At 55.4% G+C, this 15,342-nt stretch overlaps 1 long non-coding RNA gene across 1 annotated transcript; it reads left to right on the forward strand.

Annotated features, from left to right (window-relative positions):
* The first annotated feature begins 11,318 nt into the window (after positions 1 to 11,318).
* LOC122915821 lies at positions 11,319 to 14,062 on the forward strand. Its single transcript, XR_006386098.1, has 3 exons — positions 11,319 to 11,473; positions 11,910 to 12,028; positions 13,324 to 14,062. It is a non-coding gene; the product is annotated as an uncharacterized LOC122915821 (long non-coding RNA).
* The last annotated feature ends 1,280 nt before the right edge of the window (positions 14,063 to 15,342 follow it).

A 15,342-nucleotide genomic window follows, 5' to 3' on the forward strand; every position in this document is an offset into this window, starting at 1 on the left:
AGCCACTCCCCAGCCTCACGGGAAGATCTCCCATTTCAGACTGAGACCACAAAACCTTTTGTGTCCTCAGCCTTATGTCAGAAGAGGCCATTTCCCGCGTCACGCACCCCCCCCCGTGTGGGGTGCCCCCACAGGGTGAAGAACCCTCTGGGTGAGCACTCGGCACACAGCAGACACAGTGAGCTCCTTCCAGATCCGCTTGCTGCTTCTGGTTCACTGTTGTGAGCCCAGCACCTAGCCCAGCCAAACACATAAATGTCCTCAATGAATATTCATCGAATGAACAAATGAAAGAATTTACTTCATTCTCTGTAGAAATAAAAATGATAACAAATGAAAGACAACATCACCCACTCGCTGGTATCCATCATAAGAAACAGAAAGACCCAGATGTGTCTACTTCCTTCTCTGGAATGAAGAATGATGTCAAACACTGATTGACTTATTTAATTGACACAAATCTTTTACCTCCAGAATATTCTGCCTTAGCCTGGAGAGGTCCAGAGCCACCAGGTTTGCTGGCCATGTGGCACCTTTGGACCACTGGAGGGCCTGACTGGGGAGACACATGTCCTCTCTGGATTGTGGTACCCAGAAAGCAGGGATAGAAAAGTGCAAATGTTGGCTGGTAATTCGTTGCTTTATTATTATTTTTTAACTCATAAAGAAGTTTTTAAAAAAATATTTTATTTATTCATTTGTCAGAGAGAGAGAGAGAGTGCACGCACACAAGCAGGGGAAGCGGCAGACAGAGGGAGAGGGAGAAGCAGGGTCCCCGCTGAGCAGAGAGCCCAAAGCAGGGCTCGATCCTAGGACCCTGGGGATCATGACCTGAGCTGAAGGCAGGGGCTTAACAACTGAGCCACCCAGGTGCCCCTTTCGTTGCTTTAACCAGCTGATTTTATAAGGCCACAGGGGGTCAAAGTGAGCTTGTTGCTGGGGCTCTTGACTTACTCATGTCCCAAGAGGACAGCATCGCCAGGCAGGGAAGCAGGTATAGCGTGAGCGCCTAGGTGACCGCGTGTCTGCTCTTGTCCTATGGCCCATACCTGCTATGCTGCTGGAAATATCGTTAAATTTTGAACGTTATCACTGTCATTTCAAAAGGGAGGGAGAAAACACATTCCCTTTTTTGTTAGTTTTAATGTCACTCCTTCAGAAGTTTATTCCCAGGGAACTCTCCGTCGATGCCCTGAAATTTCTGATTCATCTCCTCATGGAAGTCGGCATTTTCAGAGCTGGTCCATGATTGATCAGCAAGTTGGAAACTCACCCCGGGAGGACCGCGCCCCTGACATGTGCACTCAAATGACGTCTGCACTGGATCTTCACGCTTGGCTTCTCCTGTCCCCGGTAAAGCAGCTCTGCTCACATACCCCGTGGGTTCTTCCTCGAGTCAGGACCACGCCGGTTCCCTCCTCGCCTTCTCTGTGCTCCTCCTGCTCAGGTCATGACCCTTTTGAAGATAAAGAATTGAGGCTATGTCATAGGGGAAAGGTCAGGAGTGATCGGGAAACATCAAGGATCACGAAAGGCACCGCCTGCCTGTCTCCTGTTCTGCACGGAGCTACTCTGCTTCCATCCAGGGGAGGAAGTGTGGGGGGTGCGCCGCCTCCAGAGACTTCCGAGCCCGAGCCAGCTGGTCCCGAAGCAGAGGGGCCGTGCGGGGCCACTGGGAAGCCAGGCACAAGCCTCCTTTCTGATGGGGATGCAGAAGACGTTACCTGCAGAGAACATCGGGCCTCCCGTTTTCTGAACAAGCTGGTGGGAAGTGTCAGCGCTAAGATGTGGTGAGAAGGTTGGGGCTCCGGGGCGGGTAGAGAGAGTTGAAAGCGGGAGCCACCCAGAGTCACACCTTCGCTGTGTTCGTGGTCGGAGGGGCGTGAGCGAGAGCTGTGGCGGGGAGGACATGGTCGGACAGGTCATCCCGGAGGGAACTCCGAGTCCCCGAGCCACAGGAGCAGCCAAAAGTTACATCATTGTCAGGTATTGTTAAGAAGAGACTCAACAATAAACCAACCACTGAGCGCCCGCGTGGGACAGACGTTTTCATTCATTCATTCATTCATTCGCTCACTCGTTCATTCATTTGGTGTGAGCACCAGCGCTGTGGCGACGGCTGGGATGGGAGAAGAGAGGACGATGCAGATTTGTGGCAGACGCGGCTGGGCAGAGGCGTAAGCTGGGATGCAGGTGCTGTGTTCTGGGCCAGAGGCTCGCTGGGGGCCGGGGAGCCCAGAGAAGGGCGGGTGGGGTGGGAGACGAGACGTCCCCAGAAGGTGGGCCTTCCAAGACGGCGGGCTGGAGGGCAGCCGTGACAATTGAGCAGGAGGAGCGGTCCTGGGTGACACGGCCGCTGCCAGGGGCCTGTCGGAAATACCTAATGTGCTCCTTGCTCCGTGGGGGAGCACTGTTTTTTCCCCTGGGGTGGTCTAGCTTTGGGAGGGGAATTCAAGCAGAGGAAAGCGGGGAGGGCCTCGCAGAGCCGGCCGTGCCCACCAGCATCCTCCAGGGCTTGGAGTGTGAATCCTGCCCCTTGGGCTCCGGTGCTCCGTGCAGGTTGGCACTGATGGATGTGCTCGGGGGTGATTCTGAAGCAGATGAGGAACAAGGGAAGATTGGCTCTTCAGAGAGATCCGTGCGGCCCGGATGGAGGGGTTGCCTGGAAGGAGTCGAAGAAGAGGCATTGGCCTGGGAATGGGGGATGCCGTGAGCCAGAGGCGGGAGGGAGGGCACGTCGGGCACTCCTTCAGCCCCAGTGCTTGTCCCAACAATGACACTGACGGTCCCAGTGGACCTCCGAAATATAGCAGGTACATTGCAGGATTCTAGTGCAGCTCTACTGACTTCTCGAGGAACGGGCTCTCCATCACGCCATGGGAACTGAACCTGACCTTCTGTCCCCCCCAGTTCTGTGATTTTTGTCTAAATCTTTCCATCCAGCACTGCGGGCTAAGATGGGGTCTCTTTCAGGGTCACAGAAGGGAGAAACCTTTTCCTCTGAGCTTTTTTCTTTATGTTCTGCTTCAGTGGGCATTTGTGGGCTTTGAATGGAGAGAGCCCAGGCTCCTGGCTCACGCGAGTTAACCAGCGGTCCAGAAAGCAAATCAGCTCATGTGTGTGGCCAGCCACGGCGGCTGCTGCCAGGGTCCCAAGAGAACTCTCTGGTAAATAGCAGACAGGTGCGTCCCTGTCCTCCCTCAGGGCAGAGCTCGAGGCGGTTCGGCTCTCAGCAGCCCCCGATTCTCTCCCGTGTGGGACTGTCAGGCCTGCAGAACGGCATTGATTCACTTTTGACTGAAACGCACATTTTAAATATTTAGGTGCTTCTGCTAAGTTTTGTTTAGAGTGAGTTGAAACTGGAACCTATGAGAGAAAAATGTAAAAATCTTCCTTAAACTCTGAAAATAAGTACACTTTTTGGCTAGGATCCAAGAGTGAGAAACTTCATCCAAGACGATAATTCTCTGGAAAAGCAAGGAAGAAGTTCCGGGAAGGGAGGAGGGGTTTTGACCATAACTTGTCAGGAGTAAGTGCTGGGCGGTGTCCTCCTTTCCCAAAGGGATGGGCTTTGGTGGACCTGCCCAGTGGCTGCTTCTCGGATTTCAGTCTGTACCTTTAGGGAAAAGGTTGAGGCACTAACAGAACTGGGTGGCCTCCTCGTTTTCCTTTGAAACCTACAATGCAATTAATTACCAGATTCACCCCCATGCACCTTCCTTTGATAAGGCCTGGTTTGCTTCTAGAAGCTTCTACAGAAGCCCAGTCTTCTTGGTGATTGCAGTTTCCTGCCCAGCTTGGCAGCTTCCGGCAGGATGCACACACATCCGTCGGGTCCCAGGCCAGCTTGAAGCCTCTGGCGTGTGCATTTAGTTGTTCCTTGGGTAACAGAGGAAGAGGGTGTTGAACAGTATTCCATGTGAAGGAAAGCTCCCAGCCCTTGAACTGAAGTATACAGTTAAAGGTGCTTTGATTTTACGAAAGGTGGAGGGAATCTGTGGACAGAAGAGTTTGCTGGAGACCAAGACAGAAAAGAATGAGTTTTTAGTTCCAACTGTCTTCTTGGTTTTTTTTTTCCCCTTTCTCTTATTTCCCCAGAAATACAATGAAGGGAATTCTTGGTGGGAGCAGGTGCACTGAGAGCCATACCTGTGGACACTAACACAGTTGCATTTTTATAGTGAAAATTAGCCAGAACCGGGGAGACATCGGCAGTACTGATCCTGTCTTTACATAACAAATGTTTTGCTCACCCTGGATTTTGTATTACTTTTGATTTCTTAAATACTACATTAAGTATGGCTTCTCTTGACCGCTGAGTTTTTGGACATCCCTTCCAATTTTGGACTCAACGCCTCCCAAACCCTCCCCCTAGTCCTGACCCGAGGCTGAGCCACTGTGTCCTTAACTGTTACTGTTACCTTAGTAAAGATGCCCTGATGGAGGGAAAGGAAATAGCCTCACTTAGGCCTCCCCTGACCCCTCTGCCTTGTCCCCCCTGCTCCCTCCTCTGGCGCCATTTCCCCATCCCTCAAGGGCCAGCTCAGAAGTGTCCTTCACTATGAAGCCTGTATAGTTCTTCCCACCTATTGGAGAATGTTCTTCTCAGCCACACCCCCACACCACGTGTGCTCAACCCTGTTCTCCCCGAGTGTGAATTCTCCCCACACCCACATCTGTCCTCCTCACCAGGTAGGGAGCTCGTTGAAGTCGGGCGCCAGGCTTTGTCATTCCTGTCTTGCAGGGTTTTCCTAGTGCGTGGTTGGTGGGCACGCAGTGGATGCTTAAAATGGAGTTGTTGGTTGCCAACGTGGTTTTGCTAAGTATTAATACACCGTGAGTTTGAAAAAAGAAACTGGCCACGTAGGAGTCCTTTCCCCTGTTCCTGTGACCAGGGGACCATTGCAGGGGGTGAGCGACGGGCGGCTTGTGGAGCAGACCAGGCTGGGAGAGGTGGTCGTGCCTGGGAGCGCAGGAATTCGGAAAACTGGGAATGTCGTAACAGGAGGTCTTGCGGCTGGATGGAAAGGGTCGGGGGCGGGGGTGCAGGAGGCGTTCTGGAGGGCACAGACCGTGGACGGCCCGTTCAACAAATACTTGCCAACCGATGACTGGGTTAGGCTGGTGGGAAGACAAGTCGTTGCAAACCACAGGTAGAGTTGCATTGGGAGGGAGCGCTCGGTCAGGAAAGGCAGGGGACTTTCAGGAAGGGGACTCGGGAATGAGAACGCCTCGGACCAGGGAAGATACCGACAGAAAGCAGGGAAATAATGATCATGTGACATTTTCCCAGAAAGTACAACTTCGGGGTGATCTGTACATATGTTTTTTCCTTTAAACTCAGGTCAGAGGAGTGAGGAAGTTAAATGCTGTGGAAAGTCCATTGTCAATTCCAGCCAAAATAACTGGATCATATTTTTAGTTTTACTGCTCTGGGATATTTAAGGAAGAGAAATAGGTTTCATAATGAGACTACAGGGCACGGACCATTTGGCTTTTATAAGCTGGACTTCTGGAGAAGTAGTGAGCAATGATTTCGGAAGGTCATAAAATGGGAAAGCAGAAAACGAAAACAAAAACACTGGTCAGTCGGCATCCAAGAACGATTCAGGCCTGCGCCGCCACGCGCTGGTTACGGAGGACTCGGCAGCAAAGTGCTCCCACGTGATGCCGACCACAGCAAACGCCCTCCTCCAGGCTGGGGGCTCAGAGTCTGGAACTGGGGATGGCCCGACCGGGGCTGCAGTCCCCACTGCTCGCGTCCCCCGCGCTTCTCCACAGGCTGCCTGCGGTGCGCGGGCCCTGAGCTTCTCTCACCGGTGAAGGTGGTCCCGGGTGAGGCTCCTGCAGGAGGGCTGGCCGCGGGTGTGAGCCGTCAGGCCCGGGAAGGAGGGGGACGGAGCAGGTGCCCGAGCCGCTCCAGCTCTCCTGCCTAAGGTGATATGGTTGGGCTGGGATGACCCGGAGGGGCCCCACCCGTGGAGCCCTGGCCCCGCCGCAGGCGATCGACCCCGCCAGGGTCAGTTCTGTGGCTCCTGCCAGGTGGGCTGGGGGCCTGGCAGGCCGCGGGGGGCATGCAGGGGAAGAGGGGCTTGCTGGCAAGATGCGGCAGGGCGGTGGCGGGTTCTGGGTTCTGGTGAAACCCCGTGCCATTCGTGGCCTCACAGGAGGCTGCCACCAGTCCTGCGGGACCCGCCACGTGGCCGCCGTGGGCATGGCCCCGGCAGGCAGAGTCTGGCTGGGGTGGGCTCTGGTGAGGAGACAGATCTCAGGTCCCGGTGGCTGCTGTCTGTGGAGGCTGTGGAAGGAGTTACTGGACTCGGGCAAGGAGGGTGCTGTGTGGAAGGTCCTGTGGGGGCGCCCCCATCCCCACAACGAGGCTCAGGCTTGCCGGCCTTTCTCAAGGAGGGCAGCTCGGCCCGGCTGCTGACTATCAGGTGGTGTCCAGGAGGCCTTCGGCAGGCCATGACCACAATAGCTTGTTTGCCTGAGGGCACAGCTCCATTGTGAGGGAAAGCAAGTCCTGGTTAAGTAATACACAGGGGGAGAGAGTTAGGGAAGCAGGGAATGAGGATATTTCTCTGGATCCGCAGGTCCCCGTCACCCTGGGAAGAGCCTCTGAGGCCCAGGACAGGCCGCCACGGGCCCTCCCTCGGCCCTGACACTCTTGCTCTGAGGAGAAGGACAAACCACTAGCAGGGGCAGACCCACCTCTGATGCTCCTGGGGCCTAGGGCCAGGGGGTAGCGGAGGCCCTTGGCCCACAGTACCCCCGACGCTCCCTGACCCTTCTTCTGCTGGCCTTGGGTCTGTGTAGTCATGAAGGGCCTGGCAAGCAGTCCTTGAACCAAACTCCAGACCCACAGCCCACTACAGATCCTCTGGTCTTGGAGTCCTCCTGCCTGGGACTCACCCAGTGGGGAGGCCTGCTGGGCCACTTGCAGTGGGATTTCTGGGATCCCAAGTGCTCAGGGCATGGTTTTGAAGTTCGGCACGGGCCCCCATAGGCAGATCCCCTCGGCCCCGCAGACCCTGTATGGGGTTGCTGGGTCTGCTGTAACTCCAGACTGGGCTTGTGTAACAGCGAGGAATCTTGGACAGTTCTGGGGGCTGGAGGTGTGTGATCCAGGTCCCTGTCAGGCTGTGAGTCTGCCGGGCACGACTTCGGGGGTCTGGCTGGGCTGCCCAGTGGAGGCTGAATCGGGGGACGGCTGGTTCAGGAAATCTGGTTTTAGGGGGCCGGTGTGGTTTCCCAGGTGAGCCCAGCTGGTGACTGGGGGGTGAGCGGGGGCCTGGTTTGGAGATGTTTCCGAGACGCGTCCTGTGGATCTCATCCCTGTGGTCTGGGCAGAGGCCCAGAGGAGTATTGTCACCCCAAGGGGCCTCTGCCTCCTGTTTTCTTGTCTCCTGAGCCTGTGACTCCCAGAGGTCAGCAAGCAGATAGCTTTTTTCTTTCAAGGATGGCTGAAGGAAAGTTATCTGCCACAGCTGCATTTCCAGGTCTTGTGATGTCCGAACAGTTCGAACTTGACCTAAGGGTTTTTGAAAAGTATTGACGAGAGAACGGGGCATCAGTGAGGGGCTGGGGTCACGTTGGCCTCGTGTCTCCGTGAGTCTGGCTTCCTGGCTGCCTGTTTGCACAAGCCACCCTCTGTCTCTCTCATACGTGGTCAAGAACATTCTCCCCAAGACATCACTTGAATTTGGACACAGGGAAAAAACGAAAAAAATCAACCAGAGCACTCAGAGCCTGCGCGGGCCCTCAGATCGGCCCCTGGAACATTCACTGAGGGCCCTGGGCTTGCTGCCCCCAGGCGCCGCCTCCAAGAGGGCCACGACTGTTTGCCACGAATGTGACATTTATTCTTCTTGGCTGTGTGCGGAGTCAGGTGAGGTTCTTGCAAATAGAATATAGAAATATTCATTTTCTCTTCCAAAAAAGCCTCTTAAATGTCAAATCAAATTAAATGAAATCATTGTATCAGGCAGAACACATATAAGTTGCAGATGGTCTAGTCTGTCTATGATCCCCCCAACCTCACCGGTTCCCCTTAGATTTTATTGACCTGGGCCAGTTTAAATAAAGTTCAGATATACTTATTAGTTGAGCAAATGTCATTTGCTAGAATCTCAACAAAATGCATTCCTAACTTCTCCTTCCTCCCTGTCCCCCCACCAAGCACCCCTGCTGTTGGCATGACTTCCTTACCCAGTTAATTATAAGGCTCTCGGACAGCAACTTCCAGGGCCAGGCTTGACCTCTACAGCCCACCTCGAATACCCCAGAAATGACCAAAGAGCAATTTCGGGGAGACTCAGCCTCCAGACCGCAGGTCAGGCCGGGGGAAGGAGCAGGACGCTTCCAGCTCCTGGGAGGCTGGAACGCAGGATGACGATGCCAGGCTCCAAAAGGCAGGAGCCCTGTACAGATGTTGTGATGTTATGAGATGATTTTCGGACCTCCATGGGGTGAAAAGGCGGTCTTTGCAGAGAGCAGCGCCCGTGGCTTCATTATCATGCCAATCCTGGGTGAAGGCCCCGATTTAACCCAGCAGTTGGCTGAATGCGTGTGGAGCGGACGGACCCCTGAATGAATAGTGAATGGGAAACCGGCTGGAATCTGCCTTCAGCTTTGTTTCGAGGCTGACCAGTGTGAGGGACCCCAGAGCTCACGACGCAGATGGGAGGAGGCGGCGGCCATCTGATGGGCTTCTGTCTTTCCCTTTTTATCCCATCGCTTGTGGGGCTTTTCCTCCACCTCGGTGGACGTATTTCAACCGCCTGAGCGAGTGTGCTCCATTTCCTCCCGCCCCTAAAGCCTGCGCAGCGTCGGGGGGGGGGGGTGGGGGGAAGAGACAAGCGGCTCAGGGGCAGGGGCACCCATCAACACCATCAACATTTATATTTTCTCCGGAAAAAACGTGGCGCTTTAAGGCTGGTGGCTTTGGGAGTTTTGGGAGTCGTTGGCGGGGTCATTAAGAAATTGGGAAAAAGACATGGAAAAGTCTGAAGAAGCCCAGAAGGTCTTCCAGAGTCGTATCCGTGTGTGTCGTTCCCCACCCCCCCCGCCCCAGGTGCAGGGAACACGCGCGAGGCCTGGAAGGGCAGGTGCTTGGAGAGGGCGCGGCGTGCGAAGGGCCGGGGCTGTAAATCAAAGGCTCTGGCATTATCTAGTTTCCTTTCTGGCTTTAAAAGTTCGAACAGATGTCACAAGAGAGGACAAAATGGATTTTACCCACCAAGAGGGGCTTTTCTGGCCATCCCTAGTAGGAAGTGCCTTGAAATGCTAATGTACACAGTTTGTGTTGCCGGGGTTTGCATAGAGATGGTGGGAAACAGCTCCGAGCCCAACAAAACCTTTTGTTATTAATCAAGAAAATCTGGTCTTCTGAAGCAGCAAAGAGCTGGAAATTAGCGAGGCCAGCCATGAGGCCAGGGAGCAAAAATGCAGGAGAAGATCCCCAGCTCTGGGGCAAGCCGGGGAGTCTGGGGCCATGTGGCCTTTCCCGGTGCCCCCACCTTCCCGCTCCCCCAAAGCCTCCACGTTGGAAGGGGGAGGGGTGTTTCCCTCGTATCTTGTCCTTTCAAGTCGTGTGTTTTCTTTTTAAGCAATTTTGAGAAGCAGGCTGGAGAAGCGGGCTAATGAGGCAGTGCTAAGAAAAGAAAGCTAAACACCACAGAATCAAAGTGAAGCATTTTGCTTGGCTAATGGGCTTGATTATGAGATTTCACAGGCCCTTTTATAAAGTTGAATTTTATTTTGCGCCGGGGAACAGGAAATTTCTGTTTGGTTTTAAACATACATGATCATGCCACCAAATATTCCTAATTTAAAGCTGTGGAAGCAGGAGGTTTTATGTCTCAGAGAGGAAGGGGTGGAAAGAGCCCTGCCAACTGCAGCAGTAGCCCACGCTTCTCACCTCTCCGGCAGACCAGCGGCTGGGAGGCTCTGCCCCCAGCCCCCCAGGCACCGGGGCTCTCAGAATCCCGGATCCACGGTCCGAGCCCGACGCCTGACCTGACGTGGTTCCCTTTGGGATCCAGCGTGTCCACCTCGCCTGGTCTCCGCAGCCAGAACAGATCATTTTGTGCTGCAGGGGGCGAGCCTCTGCGCTGTGGGACCCTCAGCAGCATCCCTGCCTCCCCTCAAATGCCGAGAGCAGCCTCCTTGCCCTGGGATGGCCCAAATCACCCTGGCTGAGAACCACTGACCCAGACGAGTCCCCAGCCCTGGGGCGATGGGCGCTGCCCAGGGTGCAGGCTGGTAGGGCACGGGGCCTCCGGGGGCCGCCTGCTGCTCTGGTGATGCTGCTGAGGACTTGGGAGACGACGGGCAAGGCTGTTGCTCTCAGGGTCTTTCCCTGTGACGTTCTCAAGTTCAGGCTATTGGGCCGCAGGGGGCAGGGAGAGGAGGAGGAAAAAGCTGGAACAATCTGTAGCTGGAGGGACCAGCTCAGCTCCGGACGCCCACGTGCCGGGCTCTAGGGCGAGGCTTGGGTGTGCTTAGCTCCGTGGGCAGATTGGGCCCTGCTGATAGAGGACGGCGGCTGCCCGGGTCTGACCTCTCGTAAGATGTCCCCGTGAGGCCCTGCCACGCTTTAAATTATGCTCCATGATCCCTGCAGGGACCCTTGCGTTTTGGGATAACGACTTGCTGAAATGTTGCCCGTATACAGGAGGATAAGCCTTCACTTAGGAAATACGTGTTACACACACATTGTATGTACTTTTCTACTATAGAATAGAGAAAGTCTGCTGTGGAGAATTTAATTGGGTCGTGGCCCAGGTCTTCCTCCCAGGCCCGGGTTTGCCGTCACTATAGCAGGTGCGCTCCGGAGGAGACCCGGGATGTCCCAGCGGCCTCCAGCACGGTCCTGTCGCTACAGGACGCTTACTGGCTTGGACGGGAGCTCAGGGAGGGCACTGGGTCGGTTCGATGGGTGGAGGGGGGCTCCGCGAGTTCTGAAGAGTTCTTCGTGGGGCTGGTTGCACTGATTAGACCAGTACGTGGTGCCCCCCAACCCAGGCCATGGGGAGGGGTGCCTCCTCAGCTGTGTGCCGATCCGGGGCTTGGGAATCTGGGGGTTCGCAGAACCTGGCGGTCCCAGCTGGGACAGCGCACAGACTTACAGGCAGCCACTCCAATGCTCTCGCCTCCTCTGCCGAGGAAGCTGGGGTAGCGCCGACCTAAGAAGCATCAGGTAAGGCCTGGGGCTTTGCAATGTCTGTGGTGGCGGGGGCATGGGCGTGGGGGGTGGGGATGTAGGGGGGTGTGCGGTGGGTGGGGGGAGCGGTGGGGAAACCCAGGGACAGCTGAGGAGAGCGTGTTATGGAGCGGCGGGCCTCGGAGTATCTTCTTGGAAACTGTGCGATGTCATCGCACCCCTTACCCGACCCCATCAAGCCCCACATGACGTCATCATGCTCTCACGTGATGTCATCACGCCCCATGGCGCGGCCTGAAAGTCTATCAGGTAGGTACACATTTGGGTTCTCAAGAATTTCTTTTAAAAAATGCACACGCGTGCACAGGAGACCTTTCGAGCTGCCCTAGGGCCTCAGTGCTGCGCCTCACCGAGGAGGAAATGTCCACGGAGGCAACGCTCCTAGTGCCTGCTGTCCCTCCGCTGCCTGGGGCAGGGCCATGCACCTGCTGCTCCTCTACTGCACTGAGCAAACCGGCCCCCCGGGGCCAGGCTGCAGGGAGCGAGGAGAGAGCACAAGGGATAGGGGAGGGAAAGCCGAGGCCTGCGGGTGGGGGGGCCCAGGCGGGGAAGGGTGAGCCTTAACTGAAAGCGGTCCCCATCCTGCACGCCTTCCCCGTGTTCCCCGAGTCTAGAGGGGAGGGGGCACCCTGTCTGGCCCCTCTTCCCCCTGGAGCCACACCACCCCCCTTCTGGGACTTGGCAGGCACAATGACTTCATGAGTGAGAGAGGCCAGCAAGTCCAAGGACAAATCAAATTCTGTGGCTGAATGGGACCCCCAGGACATCTACGCCCGGCTTCTGAGGGACAAGGGTATTTTACCTGTGAGTCATGCAACTTCCTGGTGATTTTTTAGAACACGGCCTGTAGCTTGTAGGTTGGGGCCAGAGGGAGAAACGGTGCCGGTGGCCCCCTTTCCCAGCCTCTTTCCCACTGGCCTTTCAAAGTGCTCGTGGGCCCTCCACCCAGCTCACCTGTCCCCTCCCGACCGCTAGAACCTGGTCCTGCTTGAAAGCGGCTTAACCTCGTCTCAGACATTGGTGTTTGGAAAGCAGAACATCGTACTCGGCTGAGATTTCACCTATGGGGCTGCGTATGGGGCAGAAAAAAGACTCCATTATAAACACCTTCAGAGGCGGCAACAAAGGAAATGCTGACTGGGCAGCGGGGCCCCAGGCGGGCTCCAGTGGGCAGGCAGGGCAGGGCGGGGAGGCCAGGGTTTTGTGTGGAGTTCAAAGCCCCAACTGAAAGCTAATGAGGACCATTGTATTTGGGCAAAGGACAGGGCAGGGGCTCTTATCAGAAAGGAGTGTTAGATTACCGGCCTCCAGTTTTTGGAGAGCTTTAAAAGCCAGGCTTTGGAGCCCCTGGAGGCTTCAGAGGGGTCTGTTTCCGGGGGGACATTTTCTAGAGGACCTCTTCAGGGAGGCATGTCTGCACCCACAGAAGGGGAGTGCGCAGAGAGGGAGGGAAAGGGGGTGAGGGGTCAGGTTTTCCCACGATTGCTTGAGCCCTGGAAAGTCTTTACTGAGGAGGGGACTTCAAGGTCTTGGGGGGTGGGGCAGAGAAGCTGTAGCGTGTGGGGATACCGGAGCTGAGGATCTAGCCTGTCAGTTCTTTGATTCTGAAATCAGGAATACGGACAAAAACCATCAGCATCTCTGGTTTAACACTGGTCAGTGAGGAGCAGAAGGCAGTTTCCAGAACCTGCCTGGGCCCCTAGAAGGTGCCTGTTACTGCTAGGAATCCGTGGCTGTGAGGGACACCACCCCACTAAGGGGGCACTTGGGCACTCGGAGGCAGAGGCCCTTCCTGTACCTTTGGGGGACTCCTGTGTCAGTTCCCTGGTCACTGACCAGGGCTCAGTAGGCCAGACACCTCCAGGGAGAAAGCAGCAGTGGCCATGTTCCTAGGTGCAAAAAGCCAGCCGAGCTGTTCCCTTCCTGAGAGGACAAGTTTCCTCTTGTGCCTCCCTGTCCGGGATGATGGGGGGGAGTCACTGTATGGAAACCAACTTGAAACGGGCTCCCGCCTCTCTCCGTGCTCAGAAACTTGTTTTTTACTGTGTCTGTTCTCTTTCCCATCTACCGCGTGAGAAAAACTTTTTTTTCCATAAAAGGGAACAAACTCCCTCACCAACAAAACAAGACCCAGCCCTGCCCGCATGGAGAAAGCCACACGCGGCTAATGAAGTGGACCGGACCACGCAGGAAAGATCGGGACACCGAGACGCCGAATGAATGGTACGGAAGGAGGAGGTCGGCAACGGCGCAGCTGCGACTCCGGGTCACGCGCCCTGTGCTCCGGGACCATTTCCCACCGGCCACGCGTCAACGTCCGATCAAGATGTTCGCTCCTCTCTCCTTCGTGCGTCTGTTTGTCTGTTCTTATCAGTTTTCCCCAAAGCCTCCAATTTCGTGCAGTGTCAACAGAAGCAGTGCGGGCCACGGAGATGCAGAGAGCATTTTAGGAATGCGAGGGAGGAGAATGCAGTGAAGGAAGGAAGAAGTTAGCAGCTTTGTCTCTAACATGCTTTAAAAACAGGGAATATGGGCAGAGGAACCCTGGGGGGCCGGGGGACCTTCGGAGGCCAACTGGGCACAGAGAGACCCTGGGGGGCGCGGAAGGCCCAAGGCAGCTGGTCTGAATTCCCAACCACCCGGAGTCTTAGAATTCTCAAATCCTCCCCTGACATTTTCAGAACAAATCAGTTTGAATTCACTGGAGTTAGAAACATGTTTGCAGTCATGGCCCGACTAGGAATCCCAGGACAGGGTTTCTACTGTAGAGCTCCCCGAAATCTCAGTACCCTCTGAGCAGCGGTGGGGGAGGGAGGCAGGTCTGGGAGACGAGGGGCCCTCAGGGAGCCATTTCCTCTGTTTAGCTGGGTGTCGGCTCTGACCACAGCTCAGAGTCTTCCGAGATCCCAGTCCCTGATCTCCAGCTTCTGCAGAGACTTGACCCCAGGTGGCTTTTTGGGGTCCCCAAGGCCCGGCAAACACTCGGCCAATGGCCTCTTGTTGATTTGAGCAAGGCCTTCAAGTACTGAACGGAAGACCTCTGGCCTCCACCTTGGGCTCCGTGTGGGGGTCTCCACCAGGCAGGGAAGGGATTGCCCAACTCCAGCAGCAAACGGGTCGGCGCTCAGTGTCTGCAGGTGCGTCCTGTCTCCCAAGCAGACCCCACGCCACGACGTGGGTGCTCGTGTTTCATGGGCGAGAGACCGAGGCTCAGATGGCTGACGGGACCGGCCCGCCGCGGTGGGGCCGACTCACGGGGAGTTGGGATTCGGCCGACCGCCCAACTCCAGACCTGAGTCCTCAAGGAACCGCTCTGCTGCCGTGGGCCCGTGGAAGGTGGGGCGGCCGGACGTTTGTTGAATAACTCTGTGCTCTACCCCAACGGATGGTTCTGGATTGTTTCAGGACAATCCATGTTTCAAAGAAAATTGTCATTCCTTGCAAAGTGGCCAAGTTTACCAATGATTCCTTAATTAAAAAAATATAGAAGTAAGCACCAATTCCAGGCTTTGTCTAGTGTGTACTCTCGCTCTGATACATTTTCAGGAGAGAGAAAGACGGAAGGAGGAGAAGCAGCTGGTGGACCCGCAGTTATTCCTGCAAGAAAGTCTTGTGGGTTTTGCCGGAAAAAGGTTGAGAAATCTGTGCCAGGAAGTATCTGGGCTCTACCTTCTTGCTTTCACCCTTTCCTCCTGGTGGGGAGTGGGGAAGGGATGTCGGGGGTGGTGTTATCTTAAAGATAAGAAAACTAGGCTTAGGCAGATAAGGGACTAGAAGAAACTGTGTCCCTCACAAAGGTAAGTTCAGAAACTAACCCCTGGTACCTGTGAACGTGACTTTCCTTGGGCCTAGAGTTTTTGCAAATATAACCGAAGTAAGAGGAGGTCATGGTGGTGGTCCTAATCCAACCGCGGGTGTCTTTATAACAAGAGGGGACATTGGACACGTCCACAGGGAAGGTCAGGAGAGCCCCGTGTGGTGATGAGGCAGAGGCTGGAGGGATTGGCCTTCAAGTCAAAGGTTCTTGGCAACCAGAGAAGCTAAGAGGCAAGGAGGGATCCTTCTCTAGATCCTTGGGAGGGAGCACAGCCTTGCTGACACCTCGATTTCGGGTTTCT

The sequence above is a fragment of the Neovison vison genome, chromosome 8 (genome assembly GCF_020171115.1).
Source record: "Neovison vison isolate M4711 chromosome 8, ASM_NN_V1, whole genome shotgun sequence".
Taxonomy (NCBI): domain Eukaryota; kingdom Metazoa; phylum Chordata; class Mammalia; order Carnivora; family Mustelidae; genus Neogale; species Neogale vison.